This window comes from Rattus norvegicus, chromosome 12, assembly GCF_021556685.1.
Source record: "Rattus norvegicus strain SHRSP/BbbUtx chromosome 12, alternate assembly SHRSP_T2T, whole genome shotgun sequence".
Lineage (NCBI taxonomy): Eukaryota > Metazoa > Chordata > Mammalia > Rodentia > Muridae > Rattus > Rattus norvegicus.
Genome location: NC_141545.1, coordinates 38,821,175 through 38,837,448, shown reverse-complemented (window position 1 = coordinate 38,837,448; position 16,274 = coordinate 38,821,175). Strand labels below are relative to the sequence as shown.

Sequence of the window (16,274 nt, the reverse complement as noted above, 5' to 3'; positions counted from 1 at the left end):
GAGATTTGAGGGATGAGTAAGCCCTGGTGTCGCTGAGGTTGGGGGTAATTTTCCTACTGTTTATGTGGGAAGGCCTTTAGGGAGGGAAAGTAGTACTCATTGTAGGAGCTAAGGCATCACTGGAGGTGGTTAAGGGGAAAGAGTATTACCTGACCGGGCCACGTCTTGTAGTATTACTAGCATGGCAGATTTGAAATGTGGTTTTTAAACAGCCTCTCCAGTTACCACATGCAGAATGTGGAGGCGTGAGGTGGAAAGAGAAAGTGGGAAGACCACACTGGCATTTCCTAGAGCTCTTGGAGGAAGGGCAGCCTGCTCCTTAGAGCTCATGGTGAATTCACACCACTAGCAAAAGTGAAGCCAAAATAGATGCTTGGTCCTTTTTTTTTTTTTTTTTTTAATAAGACCTAGTTTTTTCCTTCTAAGAGATAGGACTCAATAAAAGCAAGAGCAGAAATACTTGCCAGGGCCTTCCAAATCCCAGGCACATTTTCTGTCATTGGATTTATGTTTCTAACACAAAGGTCACTTTAAAACAAGCATGCACACATGCACAGGCACACTTTCTAGAGGACATATTTAATTCCCAGAACCCTCATGGCAGCTCACAACTGTCTGTAATTCCAGTTTTTTCCTTCTTTGGGTACTATGCACATGGTACACATGCAGGCAAAATACCCATACATATAAAATAAAAATAAATGCAGAGCTGTCCAAATTTCATTAGTGATACTATGTAGAAAATATTTTTTTTTAAACATCAGACTAAGCAAGTTTAGAAGTTTGCTGAAGGGCGCTGGGGATTTAGCTCAGTGGTAGAGCGCTTACCTAGGAAGCGCAAGGCCCTGGGTTCGGTCCCCAGCTCCGGAAAAAAAAAAGAACCAAAAAAAAAAAAAAAAAAAAAGAAGTTTGCTGAAATCCCTGACAGCTCCTGGGAACGTCAATGTGAATGAAGCTCTGACAAGATGGAGCAGAAGCCTCATTTTAAGCAGGGAAACTTGGTGTTTGTACTGGGGATAGTGTGTTGGTTTTGAAATGGTAGCCTGGACAGTCAGGCAAGGACACAAGCTTCATTCTATTATATAGGATACAAAACAAAATAATTATGTGTTTGAATAAGAACAGAAAAATACCCAGAATAGCCCATGGAAGCCCTGATTGCTTCTGCGGGGAGACACTGGGAGCCAGTTTTCCTTCTGTGCATTCGAATTTCCTTACGTCTATATGAGCAATAATTTGCAGTGAAAGACTCATTGAACACAGAGAAATCATCATCGCGTTCCGTGCTTAAGGGGCATAGTACCAGTGGCACATTCACATTCTTATGTTATAGTGGCCATATAGATCAAGACTTACAGTACTCCTATTTCTTGACATGGGAGCCATTAAAGAAATGTTTCTAAATATAATAAAAAGCTTTCTGCACAAAATATGTAGAATGATCTTAATGGTTTAATTGTAGAATGGCAATAATACATTTGCTATCTAATCCTTCCACTTAGAATGTATACCAAGGAAATATATTTAAAAGCTTATGACTGTTAAGTAGAGGAAAATCAGGTTGTAGGTACTATGTAAATACACAAAAAATTCAGTAATCTCTCATTAAAACCAGTGAATGGAAATGTCTACAAGACATTTGGTGAAAATGTTAAGAATTGTGGACTTTGGATATTAGGATTTTGAGCTACTTAATCTGTTCTTTTATAGTTATAAAAACTACAGTGGAACATTTTCCAGGTTACATTATATTGGGGACCTTTTAGCTACATGATGAAATAATGTGCATATTTATTTATATATTTTTTTGTGTGTTTTTTATTTTGAAGCATGGTCTCTTTGTGTTGTCCTGGCTGTCTTGGAACTCACTATGTAGACCAGGCTGGCCTTGAACTCACAGAGATCCTCCTGCCTGTGCTTCCCAAGTGCTGTAATTAAAGGCATGCACCACCATACTGTGTTGCATGTTTTTTTAAAGCCATAGACATTTGTGGATTATAATGCAAGTAGATGGGACTCATTGAGAAGTTGTAAGCAGGGTAGGAACAATCTGATGCTTTGGAAAGAGTGTGTTTGAGTATCGGAGACTTTAGGGAGAAATGGCTGATGTAACTGATGTGGTTAGAGAAATCCAGTAAGGTAGAGGGTACAGGGCTTGGTAGATGAGGCAGATGGTGCCTGGGTTTCAGGCATGGACAGATGGATAGAAATAGGTGCTATAATGAGATTTGGCCTTGGACCCACTGAGTTTGAGGGACTTAGAAACAGGTCACGTAGTCTTTTCATGGAGGCTTTATGAGCATTTGCCTCTGAAGAGCAATGTGCAGCTTCATCATTGAAGTTGTTTCTTTGTAGTAATTTGTTTTTGAAATATGATTATACGTTGCAGATTGTTTAAGTTGGGGCATGTCTGTACAGCTTAGCCTGCATTGTTGGTGTCAGGTGGAATTATTGCATGTGGCCTGACTGTGAGTTTGGATGATGTTTGGTAGTCGGGAATTGCTTTGAGCATTAGCAGTCCTGCTTTCAGTTTTCTATGACAGTAGTGTGTCATCGATTTCTATAATACTGATGAACATGTAAGGAGGGGACAGAAAGTAGGCAGAGTGGCACTCTGGCCATGCTTCCATGGGGCTGTGCCCACTTGACCCTTAGAGGACAGACAGATGGGGGTCTGGGAATTGGTCATTTTCTTTAAAGAGCAGATAAGACCATGTGAAGCACAATGAGGACATACTGGCCAGAGCTAGACGTTTATATCCCAGAGGACAAAGCCTCTATCTGCAAAGATAAAGTATTTGGGAAGGGAAGAAGGCCAACAGAGAGAGAGAGACAGACAGACAGACAGACAGACAGACACTGTTGATGTGAGGGGCTTTCTGTGGCACGCAGCATGAAGGTGAGCTTTTTATTTTGTGGCCTCATGTGAATGGCTCTGCCCTACTGTTTGCTGTTTCTGTCCGTCTGTGCTTGTAGCTTCTTGTGTACTCCCTCTTCTGGACATGACTGCGTTTCCCTAGAATGATATATATTTTCCTAGAATGGCCATGTCAGAAGGTGCTCCTGAGTCTCTCCCAACTAACCTCATAGATGCAGCTTTTCTCTGGGAGGCGCCAGTGGCTTAGCTTAGTGCTGTTCCACTTCTGTTGCAGAGTAAAGTCCTTGAGTGTATGAGAGTCTGGCTCAGTCAGTGTCTGGGGAAAAGTGAGATGAGAATGCTCAAAGGTTTCTGGAATTAGAAAGGGGTTGGGGGTGTGGTACATTTACATGCTCTGGAGGTGTGATAAAGGGAGCAGGGAAGACAATATTTGTCAGGTTGGTGCTGATAAGCCCTGATTTAAATTAAGATCATGTGTCTGTGTTGGAGAGTCCTAGCGGGCGTGCGTGGGGAGGGGAGGGAGGAGTGTTTTTGATTTTTGTCGAATGGTTTTTGGTCTTGGGAAAGCTGTGATTGTGTGAGGGAGAAACAGCCTGATGTATCTCAGGCTGACCTTGAACTCACAGAGTAGCTAAGGGTGGTTTGTGCTGACATACCTGGTTTATGAATAGTCTTGGGAATGGAAAGACATTGTGCGTGCTGGTTGAATACTCTGCCAAATGAGCTGCACACTACCCAGCCCTGGAAGAAGAGAGGTTTTTAAACAAGTAGAATTTACTTTCAGAGGTGTTCTGGGCTACTTGTACTTGGAATTAGTGTTGTGTCTGTACTTGCTTCTCTCTCTGGAGCATTCAGTCTGTCCTCAGTAGCGTTATTCCAGAGCTCGTTTTTCATAGCCAGGCAAGTTCATAACAGAAACCATAACTTATTTTCACATCTAAAATAAGATGCAGAATAGCGTGTTCCACGGCACTGGGACAGCTATAGGAAATCCTTGGTGGCCAAAGCAGGACTGTGGGCTGTGTATCCCCATAAGTTCACAGTGGACCAATGAAAAGAATCAGCAGCCTTTCTTCTGCATAGCTAGTGCTGCTGTGTCCAGATCATCCAGATCATCATCTTATTTGTACTTTAACATGTTAGACTGATTTGAAACACGTCAGAGTCTGCACTGCCCTTGCTGTAATGTCTCTGCTAAGCCGTGGATGGAACTCAGAAGCTCACTTGAAGCTGCAGAGAGCCTGTGCACATTCTCAAGGTGTTTGGCAGTCAATTAGAAGTTGGTGCGTGGCAGAGGCATCTCTGAGCTGGTGTTAGAGTGCCCTCTGGAGGTGCCAGGATGAATTTGTTTTGGTAGCAACCAGTCCAGACTCGGGGCCAGGTGGATGAAACAGGGCAAGGATGTGAACTGGGAATTGAAGTGGATGTAAAAAGGCATTACTGAGGCCTGTCAGGCCAGCTGAGGGTGGGAGAGTTTTTATAGCTAGGGAAGAATGCTGTTTGGAGGCAAAGAAATACGGCCTCTGGTAGCCTTCGAGAGAAAAGACAGGAAGTGCCCCCAGTGACTGGAGGAAAGTGGGGGCAAGGCAGGTTGAGTTGGTCATCTGGCAGCCAGAGAAGAGGGTGGTTGAGGTAAAGTGTGACTTTTCTTTAATGGTTGCTAAATGCTAAAGAGGAATAAGCCAGGGACAGTTGGAAGAGGTGGGTGATGTTGGTAGAAGATCTTGATCACTGTGGTTGGTAATGCAGGAATCTTATAGGCCATAGGTCAGTGCCTCACTACATCATCATTTTTACTGCACTAAAAAACAATGGAGTCAGAACAGACCTTTGGAGGTACCTGTATTTAGGAGGAAGGATTAAAAGAAATGATGACAAGGTCAAAGAATGAAGATTTTGAGAGTAGGGACCCACAGATTTGTAGAATGAGGAGTCTACAAGGGGAAGGTTATCTACAGTGCTCTACAGGGGCAGCGTAGCAAGCTGGGCAGCAGTGTGTGAGGCTACAGAATTTCAGCCAGCACAGCTGGTACCACAGAGCACAGGCGGAACCTCTCTGTACCTGTACACTTTGTGCTGTCCAGAGTAATACTTGCCCTTTTGTATGCATATATTCACTCCATGGAGCACACATATGGAGGCAACTCCATTCTTCCTTCTTACCATGTAGGTCCTGGAGACCAAACTCAGGTCACTAGGCTTAGCAATAGGTGGCTTTCTCTACTGAGCCATTCTGTAGCCCCAGCCCTTTTGTTTTTACTGGCCAAATGACATGGAAGAGGTTGTTCCCATATCCCTGTGATGTTGGGAGAGTTCTTGAGGAAAGAGCAGGTAAGTCCAAGTTTTGATGATTATTTGGGTAGGTGCATACAGGGCCGTTTGCTGTCACAAGTGATGTTTTCTCTCTTTTTGTGGGAATAATGCAATAGTTGATAAAGATAACAGGTGATATCAGAGGTGCCACCAACAGTATAGGATGATAAAGGGGTCAGGGACTGGGGTTAGGAGTTAGCTTTGAGTGGCAGCTGACTGTGAGTGTATTCTTTAGGGAACTCAGTAGCTAAAGACCACTCTGGCTGTAGACATGGTCCCCTGTATGAACTGGGGTGCAGACCTTTGGAGACCTTTTCAGTTACTTATTGCAGTAACTAATACAAGAAGTAAGACAGGCCAGGGTTTGTTTTGGCTCACAGTTCTGAAAAAGGGTCCATTTCATCATAGAACAACTTAGGGCACTTGTTGGGATTACAAGCTGACGGCAGACAGGAAATAGGGCTACACTATACAACCTCAGAGCCTCTACCTAGTGACAGCAGCTCCAGACAGACCCCACTCTTCTAAAGGTCTCCAATTTTCCAAAACATATTACCAGCCCTGGACAGAGTAGGGACACTTCACATTCAAACCCCAGCACAGGTCTTGACTGTTCAGTCAGCCTTCAGAAAACTTACAACCATGATGTTGTCATCTGTGCTGTCTCCCCATGCTGGGCCCCACCAAAGGGTCTGTGCAGTCCCTTTGTTTTCATACTGTAACACTGATCTTTGAGACGCTCACAGCTTGGGTCTGTCCTGCTTTCAGGATGAGATGTCCTTGTCACTCCAGAAGAAAATATCAAGCGTGCTTTGTGGAGTGGCCTTGGGAGACCCTGCTTGTTTCAGGGATCAGAGAGCCTCCTGAGAGAGCTGCATCCGTAGGAGCATGGAAGGGAACAGAGATTTGTTCAGCCCGTGTTAAGAAAGGGGGATGTACGTTGTCGGGTTTCTTTGGGCTTGGGGCAAACCTCAGGAACAAGGTCGTCCTTTCTAGGACAGTGGATGTTTCTTGTCTTTCCTAAGCCTTGGACTCGTTTTCTTCTCTGCGTCTGCTTTCATCTGGCTGATGGGCTTGCCTTCCTCCTGAGGGCTTTGCTGCAATCTCTTGGACCCTCTGCAGTACTTGTGGACTTGGTAATCTTCTAGGTTCTTCTCTCAAGCTGACCACTGCATTCTTTCAGGGTTGTTTATAATCTTGAGAGACAGAGAAAAGCTGATTTTTGTTGGTGCTTTTGATAGTGTTATAGGCCCTGTCATAGGTAACAGTTAATTACGGCTGTGCTTGATCTCATTGGCTGGAAAGCACGGTGACTGGTGTGCACAGTAAGAACCAGTAACAGAACTGCATGTGACTCTTCTCTTATAACAAGTTCCCGGTCCCTTCTACCTATAGGGAAGGTTGTGAGAAACTGTCCCTGATGTATCTGTTTGCCTTGATGTGTAGAGCCTTTCCTTGGCACTAACAGTGCTATGATCACTTCCATCAGCAGTGTGGCCTCCTGCCAGTTCCTCTCCCTAAAGTCTGAGAACAAATTAACATCACCCCAGCTTCACAAATTATAGGGTGAGAGTACGTCCTCTCTGAGTAAAAACATGACAGCAAGTTGATGCCTAAAGTCCTATACCTAAAAACAGACCTTGAGATTTCTACTCAAACTGCCATGAGTGTGTGTGTATGTGTTTGGGGGAGTAAGTTCAGCTGTGACAATGGCCGTGCATCCATCTGTGTAGAACCAACCCTTCAGACTGCTAGCATTACTATAAGTGCCCAAGCATCTTTTACTTCTTCCTGTTAGTACCTTGTAGGATCTGGGAAGTTCATTGTAATTCCTTTCTTCACCTTCAAGTGAAGATTGTCTGTGGGATGGTAAAGCCAAATCAAGAGTCTCTCTGTCTGGCTTGACTTTGTCTTCAGTATTCCTCTTGCCTGAAGCCTCCCCTCCCCTCCCCTCCCCTCTCCTCTCTTGGATTCCCGCCAGCTGAGTCAGCCATGCAACATCCGAGACTTCCATCTCTGTTAGATGTAGTTCCTCACAGGAGGATCACTATGGTACCAAGCAAAGGTTACCAAAGTCCTTGCTTTTCTTCCCCATAATCACTTTTCTTCTTTGTTCTTCATGTCTTGAATCCTGTGTATTTACAAAAGCTCCCGGTATGACTGGTCTGTCCTGTCTTGTGATCTCTTCAGATTGCCCATTCACAGTACCCAGTTCTTTGAAATACCTATGCTTCTCGGCTGTCCATAATATAAACTTGGTGCTTTTGTCCTTTCTTTGTATTTAGTAGAACCCTAAGACCTCTATGACCTTGCAACCACTAGTGACCCTGCCTCTGCTCCTTCTGCAGTGTCTTGAAGGGCTACTGTCACTGTAGTCAGTTTTTCCCCTTGTTTCATCATTTGTCCAAGATAAATAGAGAACCTTCTCAGAGTATTTTATTTAAAATGTAAGTGCTCTTTTGGGTAAGCCTGGTACATCTCTCCCTGCATCAGTCCTGAGTTTTGTTTACCTGTCTTGTCTTAGGTCAGGGGTTCACTGTCTGACTCCTTGTTAGGGGATAGAAACTGCTCATGCTCCAAGTGACAACAGACTCTTCTCCCCTGTACATGTTCACTTTCTGTTGGTTGAGAAGTATAGCTAAGGAGTTACGACCCAGGTATAGCAATAGCCAATCTAGCATCCCTGGTTCATGTGGTTTATAGAAATAGCAGAGAAATGGGTGTGGAACGGATTCTGTTGCTGATGGAGGTCACTTTCCACTTTGCTAAAAAACTGTCTTGTCTCCCTGGAGCTGGCTGATGTGGGTTCGTGCTATTCTTCAGCCTTTCTTCTGCCTTTTCTTGTCAGTGGCTGAGCTTTCTAGCCTATTGGCCTGGGGTTTGAACTAGTTTTGTTCTTTTGGCACTCACCTCTGTAGCCATGGAGGAAGGAAGTTGTGATAGCAAGTGAGTCCTATCAGGAGAGGGAACAGATCTGGCCTGCCCCTCATCCCGTAATGTGGATAGACGCACCACTCTGGCACAGGCAGAGTATAGAGAGGACATTTTTATAAGTCACACCCTGACCCTTGCTAGCCCTCCTAGCCATGGCCTGAGGAGCTTCTGTTTCATTGGCTACCCATTGTGCTCTTCCGTCATGAGGGAAAAGTAGGTACCTCACCCCTCTCAATGAGTGTGTGAGTGAGGTATGTAGCTAGTTACTGTGAGACCAAGGATTTGAACTTGGGTCTTTTATCTAGAAGCCCTCTGTTCTCCAAGTTATTCTGATGTTACACATTTACTAGGTAGAAAAGATAAGTTTAGTCCTGTGTGTGCTATTCCCATGAGACACGGGCTGTCATTTGTCCATTGCAGTGCAGTTTCTGTAGGTGGTGTTGGAGTGAGAACACTCTAGTAGAGTCAAGCCTGTCAACCTGCCCGTGATAGAGGCCCAGGAGGAGCAGAAATGGCAGGAGGTAGCCAAGGCTTTGGCTTGGGGCAGAGTTGCAGCCTTCATTGCTGGAGATGAGCTCATAGCCTTCAGAAGCCTTTGTCTATGAAGTAACACCAAACACCAGACTCTCATACACTAATTAAATTAGGAAATAAATAAGCAAATATTTATTTAGCCTCAGCTGTGCTCTGAGCACTCTGATAGACACTGGTTCCTTTCTGTAGTTATCCCAGCTAGTCACCGGAGATGTTAATATCCTACTGTGCAGATAGCCTGAGATAGCCGGGATCACACAGCAAGCTGTGCTCAGGCCTCTACCTAGCTGTGCCAGTTTCTAGGTCATTTCAGCAAGAAGATTATGCTGAAGGGATCTGTAGATACACACCAGAGTTTTCCCTCATATTCTTTTTTTTTTTTCTTTCTTTTTCTTTTCTTTTTTTCGGAGCTGGGGACCGAACCCAGGGCCTTGCGCTTGCTAGGCAAGCGCTCTACCACTGAGCTAAATCCCCAACCCCTTCCCTCATATTCTTAACACACGCACTCATCCTCACTCAAGAGAACTTGGCCTCATTCCCCTTGTAATTTGATGTTCTTCTCTGGATCCAATTTCATAGCTTATGGAAATTTCTAGTTAAAAAATCAGATAACCCTTTCTATCTTTTTTTTTCCTCATTAGGCTAAGGCCTCTGAAATACAGCACCCCCAGGAGAAAGTGAAAACATCTCTTTCCTACACCTCTGAAAACATGGCCCATGTACACTTCATTCTTTTATGAGCAAAACCAGGGAAGCCAATCAGTGGTGGCAAGTCCTGATAATAAGGCAGTAAGAATGACATCAGATCTTCTGTCAATAAGGGAGCGAAGTTTTTACAGTTTGATATAATTCCAAAAAAGGAGAAAGATAGAATTTGCTTGATGTCACCAGTCTGTTTCTAGAATCTCACCATAATCAGAGCCACCTTTGATAAATCCAAGAAGCAGCCTAAAGGGTCTGGAACCCTTAGGGAAGCATCTTCTGTTACAGTAGAGGTAAGAGTGCACTCAGAACCCATTCAGAAGAAGCCAGCTGCTAAGGGAGCATCTGGATCCTTATGACTCATTGTTGAGATATACTGCCCAGTGGCAGCCAATCCCAGAGGGAAACTCTGTTTGAGGGTCCCTGCTCTGAGGCCAGTCCCATGTTAAGAAGTTTTCTGGAGTACCAACCACTAACATAGAAGGTCCAGCCATAAGAAACAAACTCATGCGACCCTGCTTCATGCTGGGATTATTCTGAGCTGGACTTGTACCCAACTCCTACTGTCTGGCTTCTAAGGCAGATGGCTGAGTGAAGACGAACAGACCAGACCCTTTATCTAAAACTGCTCCTTGGTCTTCAGCTGCAGCTTTCTATAGTGGTAGTGTTATGGGAGGAAGGTTAACTGCCTGTTGTGTGCCAAGACCCAGGGAGTAGTGCTAGCCTGACATCCCATTTTGTAGGGGAGATAGCACATAGGCCTCAGTACCAATTTTTTTTTTTAATTGAATTTATGTGACAGGACCTTTAGAAACCTGGGACTTGTGCTTTCTCCCAGACCTGCCAAATTAGAGCCAGGTGGCTTTTGATTTCTTAGACTTCCTGACTACTTTTTTTTGGGGGGAGAGGGGTTGCTCCCTCATGGGTGGGGTACCCATCCTTCATAGAAGCAGCTGAGTAGTGAGGTTAGTAAGCTGCTTCTGCTTGGAAATTACAACCCTTTAAAAGCAAATACTTCAGAATGATGTTGGAGGACTCGGAAGTGGGGTGTGTTTGAGGACAGAGTATGGTAATGGACTCACAAAGCACATAAGTGTCTATGCTGTTCACATGTGCCCAAGCCTCTCTAGGGTGGGGTTGGTTCTCAGCCCTGACTGTCTCTGAACCTCTTCAAGCTTGGAAAAATTATCAGAGAGCTTTAAAGTTCTGTGGTTACAGAACTTTGATGTCTCCCATAATAGAAGTGAAAATTAAAATTTTACAAGAATGTTAAATCGAGATTGGCAAGATGGCTAGGCAAATAATGGTTTTGATCCAGTCCTGTCACCTGAGTTTGATCCCCATGGTAAAAGGGGAAGCTGATTCCTACAAGGTCTACATACGTACTATAGCAAGCTTGCCAACACTCGTCTATCAGTACACACACAAAGTACAAAAATAAAAAAAATTAATGTTTTATCACTGCTTAGAAATGGAAGGGATGGGGCTGGAGAGATGGCTCAATTAAGAGCACTGACTGCTCTTCCAGAGGTCCTGAGTTCAATTTCCAGCAACCACATGGTGGCTCACAACCATCTGGAATGGGATCCGATGTCCTCTCCTAGTGTGTCTAAAGATAGTGACAGTGTACTCATATACATGAAATAAATAATTTTTTTAAAGAAAGAAATGGAAGGGATGCAGTTGAGATAGAGAATGGAAACCGAACATAAGGTGTTCTCTATAGGTTCCTCTAGCCCACCGGGTGACAGTAGTATGGTTCCCTGTATTTTCAAGGCAGACACACTGGCCACATAATGCTCATACGCTGTCTTAGTACTTTTGCACAGGACACTGAGATCAGATGAAGGTGTGGTATTGGGTCTCTAGCATTTGTGGAAGTTGGGTCTTGGGGATAACTTGCTTAAGATACAGTGCTGGTAAGCAGGAGAGACAGAGCCGAGATTCCAAGGTGTCTGTTGTGTGCCAAGGTCTCTGTTCTAAGGGTCTTTGCAAAGTGGTTCTGTCCACACGTAGAGGAAGAGCTGAATGTTCTGACACCAAGTGGGAAATGTGAAGAGATTACTTTAAGATTTCAGAGCGGGGTTGGGGATTTAGCTCAGTGGTAGAGCGCTTGCCTAGGAAGCGCAAGGCCCTGGGTTCGGTCCCCAGCTCCGAAAAAAAAGAACCAAAAAAAAAAAAAAAAAAAAAAAAGATTTCAGAGCTAGGGTGTGCTCAAGAACAAACTTGAATGTACCCCTATCTGCAGAAAATGCTGGTCCTAAGAAGGGCTTCAAGCTTCTCTGAGCTTCTCAAATTAGGGTTTTGCCTGTGGTTGACAGTGGGCACTTGTGTCAAATTTAAGGAGTAGAATTAGAAGGCAGTGGGCTGGAATGGGAAGAGTGTGCCAATGAGGAGCATTGGTGGCTGCTTTGACTGGGGCCACTTAGACATGGTAGCTGGCCTAGGGCACTGTTCCTCATTCTTACATGCTTGTGTGTGTGTTGTGGACGTGGATGTGGCAAGGCTGCCTGTATTGTGTCCGTGGCATACAGACTCTTACTGCTGGCTGCCTACTCTGTTGGTGAGCCTTTGCCACCCAGTCTGCCCTGCTGCTGCCAGCTACAATGTCTATGGAGATGTGTCTCCTGGGGAGATGGATGGAAAGAGTGAAAGTACTGCAGTGGAGAGGGGGTTAGGGGTTTATGAGGTGTCATCTTTTAGAGGAAAGTATATAAATGAGGTACACAGCTGCACCCATTCCTTCCTCCAAGTGCGTGGGCAGGAAGGGAAGCCTTAGGGCAAGGCAGGCTTGGGAGAAGGATGGGTCACTAACAAAGGGACATTCATTGTGTACTGTCCCAAATGGAACAGGACTCCCAATAGTGTGCCATTTCCTTCTTTAGTGGTTTCTCAGGCTCCTGTCACAAAAGTGCTGTGAACAGATTTTATTCTCACCAGCTGCTGTAAGATGATGGCCTCATTTTTGTGTGAAGCCTCAGGGAAGCTACCATTTCGTCTGGCACATTCCCTTGATAGCTGTGGCTCATGCACACATCGCAGTCTCTGCTCTGTCTCCACGTAGCTGCCTCTGTATTGGTCAAACTTAAACAAAAGGAAAAAACATTAGGGCCCAACTTCATCTCTTAAGTCTTCATTTTTTTTAAATTTTTTTTAAAGATTTTTATTTATTTTACATATGTGAGTACACTGTAGAGTGAGTACACTGTAGCTGTCTACAGACACACCAGAAGAAGGTTTTGGATACCATTACAGATGGTTGTGAGCCACCGGGTGGTTGCCGGGAATTGAACTCAGGACCTCTGGAAGAGCAGTCGGAGCTCTTAATCACTGAGCCATCTCTCCAGCCCTTTTTTTTTTTTTTTTTTAATTTTTAATGACGAAAACAAAAATACATCTAAAAGCGAAGCTTCTGGGAAAACCATTTGTTCTTCCCCATCTTGTATCACTCCTCAAACTTGACCTTGGCCTCCTGCCTGGCCTTGCGTTTCAATGCTGGGTCTCTGAACACATCCTTGTTGACAACAGTTTTGTCCAAGGAGATATCCACAGAGTACCTTGTGGGCATAAGGTGATTGTAGTTATAAACTTTCACAAAGGACTTGATCTTGAATTGCTTGACGATTTTCTTCTTGCCCATGGTGACTGTCACTTTTTGGGGAGAGCAGTCAATTCCAGCCACAAGGACAAGGCTGTGAGGGCGGTCTGAGGTGCCATCATCAATGTTCTTTACGGTGACGGCTTTGCATCCAGCCAGGACCAGCACCACTTTCCCAGGTTTCATGTACTTTCCCATTTCAACAGCAAGCAGTCAGCACCCAGGAGAAAGCCTAAGTCTTCATCTTTTTTTTTTTTTTTTTTTTTTTTTTTGTTCTTTTTTTCGGAGCTGTGGACCGAACCCAGGGCCTTGCGCTTCCTAGGCAAGCGCTCTGCCACTGAGCCAAATCCCCAACCCCCTAAGTCTTCATCTTAATGGGAGGAGAAGCCCTTAGTCCTGCCAAGGCTCAACCCCACAATGTAGGGGAATGTCAGGGAGGGAGGTGGAAAGGGATGGGAGTTTATGAACAGGAAACCAGGAACGGGGATAACATTGAAAAGTAAATAAAAAATATCCAATAAAAAATTTCCATGGAGTGTTTAAGAAGGAAAGGGGAAAAAGTCTTCATCTTAATCAGATGAAGGCTACATTCCAGCCTGTATGAGATTGGAGAGATACCAGTGTGTACCCCTCTTTCTTGACAGAGCTGATGGCTACTTGATTAGAGCAGGATTCTGTTACTGAACTATGGTTGGGCTACATAGTAGAAGGGGTTTGGACCAAGGTCAGGGTTAGAGGAAGAAGTGATGTCAGGAGCAAAGCCCAGATGATTCTGGGAAGCAGCATTTGAGGAATGTTGAAGTAGAGGGGGTTTCCCCATCACAGATCTCAGAGCTTCATGTAGACATTAAGTCAGTACTAGATCATACTTACTCACTCTTCTAAGACTGTGGTGCAGCCGCAGCCACCACCCCTCCCTGATCCCCACCCAGGATATCCCATCTTTTGTTCCCTGCTGTCAGTCTGCCCTTTAGGACTAGCTCTTACTCCCTTCCTGTCTCTGGAGATGTTACCACCTGGAGGTCTTTCCATGGGAATGGTTTTATTTCTTTGAAACATAGTTCCATGTGAAGTGTATGTATCTTGACTGGTGGGAGCTTCAACCTGAGTTCCTGTGTTATAGAAATTATTTAATCCCAATCCAGGGTTTCTACACTGCCATGACCATTTTAGTTCCCAGATGAAATCAGTGCTACAGCTGGGCAGATATCTACCCTCTGCTATTAGAATTTACTTTCCTATTGATAGCCCTGAGTTAATATTGTGTTTCATCTGGACTGCTCTTATCTCCATTTGGCCCACCCTCAGGGCCATGTTTTCATGGCACACCTAGCCCATCTCCATCCCTAAGCTCAGGAAACCTAAACCCCACCTGTACCTCTCTGCCTAGCTATTGGCTGTTGCCATCTTTATTTTCCAATCAAATAATTCAGGGGCAAGGTCACTTAGGTCTGTGTGCAAACTCTGGGTCTTGGGAGGCCCTCACCTCACTTAGCATTGCAATACACAGTAGAAGACCAAACCTTAGCAGTCCTGCTTCTGTTTCACCCACTGCCTTCCCCACACATCTACTTCCCTCTGAGTCCTCCTGTGGCTGTTCTTGTGCAGGTATTTCAGCTTTTAGGTGCTCACCATCTATGCTATTGGGGGGTGGGAGGGAGACTCTCCCAGAGCTTGCTCAAAGGATTCTGGGGCTGGCATGTGCCGCAGTCCTAATACTCTCCAGAGCAGACCCAGTGTCTGGCCCTAGTCACGTGTCCATGGAACACAGGCCTCTGTGCTTGCCTCTGCTGTTCTGCATCTAAGAGGTAAGCGACAAGCTGTCATCATCTCTTCTGGTAATAGCTCTCTTCTAGGCTGACAGGTATGCTCACTTTCGAGCATCAGAGCCACTCATCAGCATGCCTTGTGGGAGCGAGGATTCAGGATCTTCCAGTGCAGTCTTCCAGTTCTCAAGTCTGTTGTGACTCATTGCATTTCCCTACCCATGTGCCACCATGACACCATCTGCAGCTGTCAGTGAGAAATGTGGTCTGGTTGCTGTTTCCCTCTACATCGAGAAGTGTTTCTGAGAGCCTCTCAGTAGAGAGATGGTCAGTGTGCCTGCTTTTCCTTTTCTTTTCCCAGAAACTGCTCCTGAAGCTTTGGATGGCCAAGTACATATCACATGCTCTGGGTGGAGTGTGGTATGATGGTCACGTCTACAGGTCTGACCTAGCAAGGGTACCCTACACTCAGTGCTTTGTGGTCACTCTGCCTAGAGTGGGTTTGCTGGGACTGCAGAGCAACCCACAGCCTGAGAGCTACAGAGAGCTTAAAGCATCATTTTTACTTACGAGTAATAGGGTCATAGGGTTGTTGTCTTCAAAGTACTGCAGTTGTTTCTGAATAGTCCCATTTCAGATAACGCCTAAGAAATGGTGTGGACCTCAGGCAAAATTACTGCCTGTCATTTGCAAAAGGAGAGAAAGAGTACAGGAGAGGGGTGGGGTGGGGGGAAGAGGCCTGTGTACGCTCCCTGCATGAGAAGTCATCAATCCCTGACCTTCTGGTGCAGAAGGAGCTGGCAAAAGCCTTATACATTTCTAGCAGGTAGGAGGCTCAGGACATTTAACAGTGGAAACCAGGACATGTCCTATATCCCTGTGAGAAGGCAGAGATCTGGACTAGCAGGCTGAGACTTCTATAATAGAAGGCTCTCTGTCCTTTTGGTGTGTGTGAGAAAAACTGTCTTGAAGAAAGCCAGTCATCAGCATTTCTCATCTAGTAAGGGGCTGAGCCCTGGAGATAGGTCCATAGATAACCTTAGCTCCTGCTTTAGAACAGCCAGCACTAGCCCCATTCTTCCTGCTTTCATCTGTCTTGTAAGGTGAGCCTGAGGATTAGGTGGAAAGGAGCCAAAAAAAGACAGTCCCAGCAGTGTGTTTGGAAGAGTGCGAAGGATTGCAGTTAGAGCTGCACATCATCACAGAGTTAGATCATCACAGGGTGCCCAGTCATGTAGAGAGAAGACAACTTGGGACAGAAGGGGCTCAGTGAACAGTTGGCAAGAAAATGGGTGAGGATTGGCAATGAATTGTAGGATGGCTGGGTCACTGAGAAAAGACACTTGGAGAAGAACCATAGACCAGGTTGGTCATGACAAGTGAAGGCCGCAGGAGGTAAACAACCTTGGAGCATCATGAGTCTAGAGCTCTTTAAGGAACTTTTGCTAGGTATTGGCTGACGACTGCTTGGCATTGAGGAAATACTTCTTTTTTTAAAGATTTATTTATTTATTTTTATATGAGTACACTCTAGCTATTCGCAGACGCA

At 45.0% G+C, this 16,274-nt stretch overlaps 1 protein-coding gene and 1 pseudogene across 3 annotated transcripts in view; one reads left to right on the top strand and one right to left on the bottom strand.

Annotated features, from left to right (window-relative positions):
- Zfp664 (zinc finger protein 664) overlaps positions 1-16,274 on the top strand; it is a 28,127-nt gene that overhangs the window by 2,793 nt on the left and 9,060 nt on the right. The gene's annotated exons all lie outside the window — the stretch shown is intronic.
- Rpl27l5 (ribosomal protein L27 like 5) lies at positions 12,807-13,157 on the bottom strand (annotated as a pseudogene).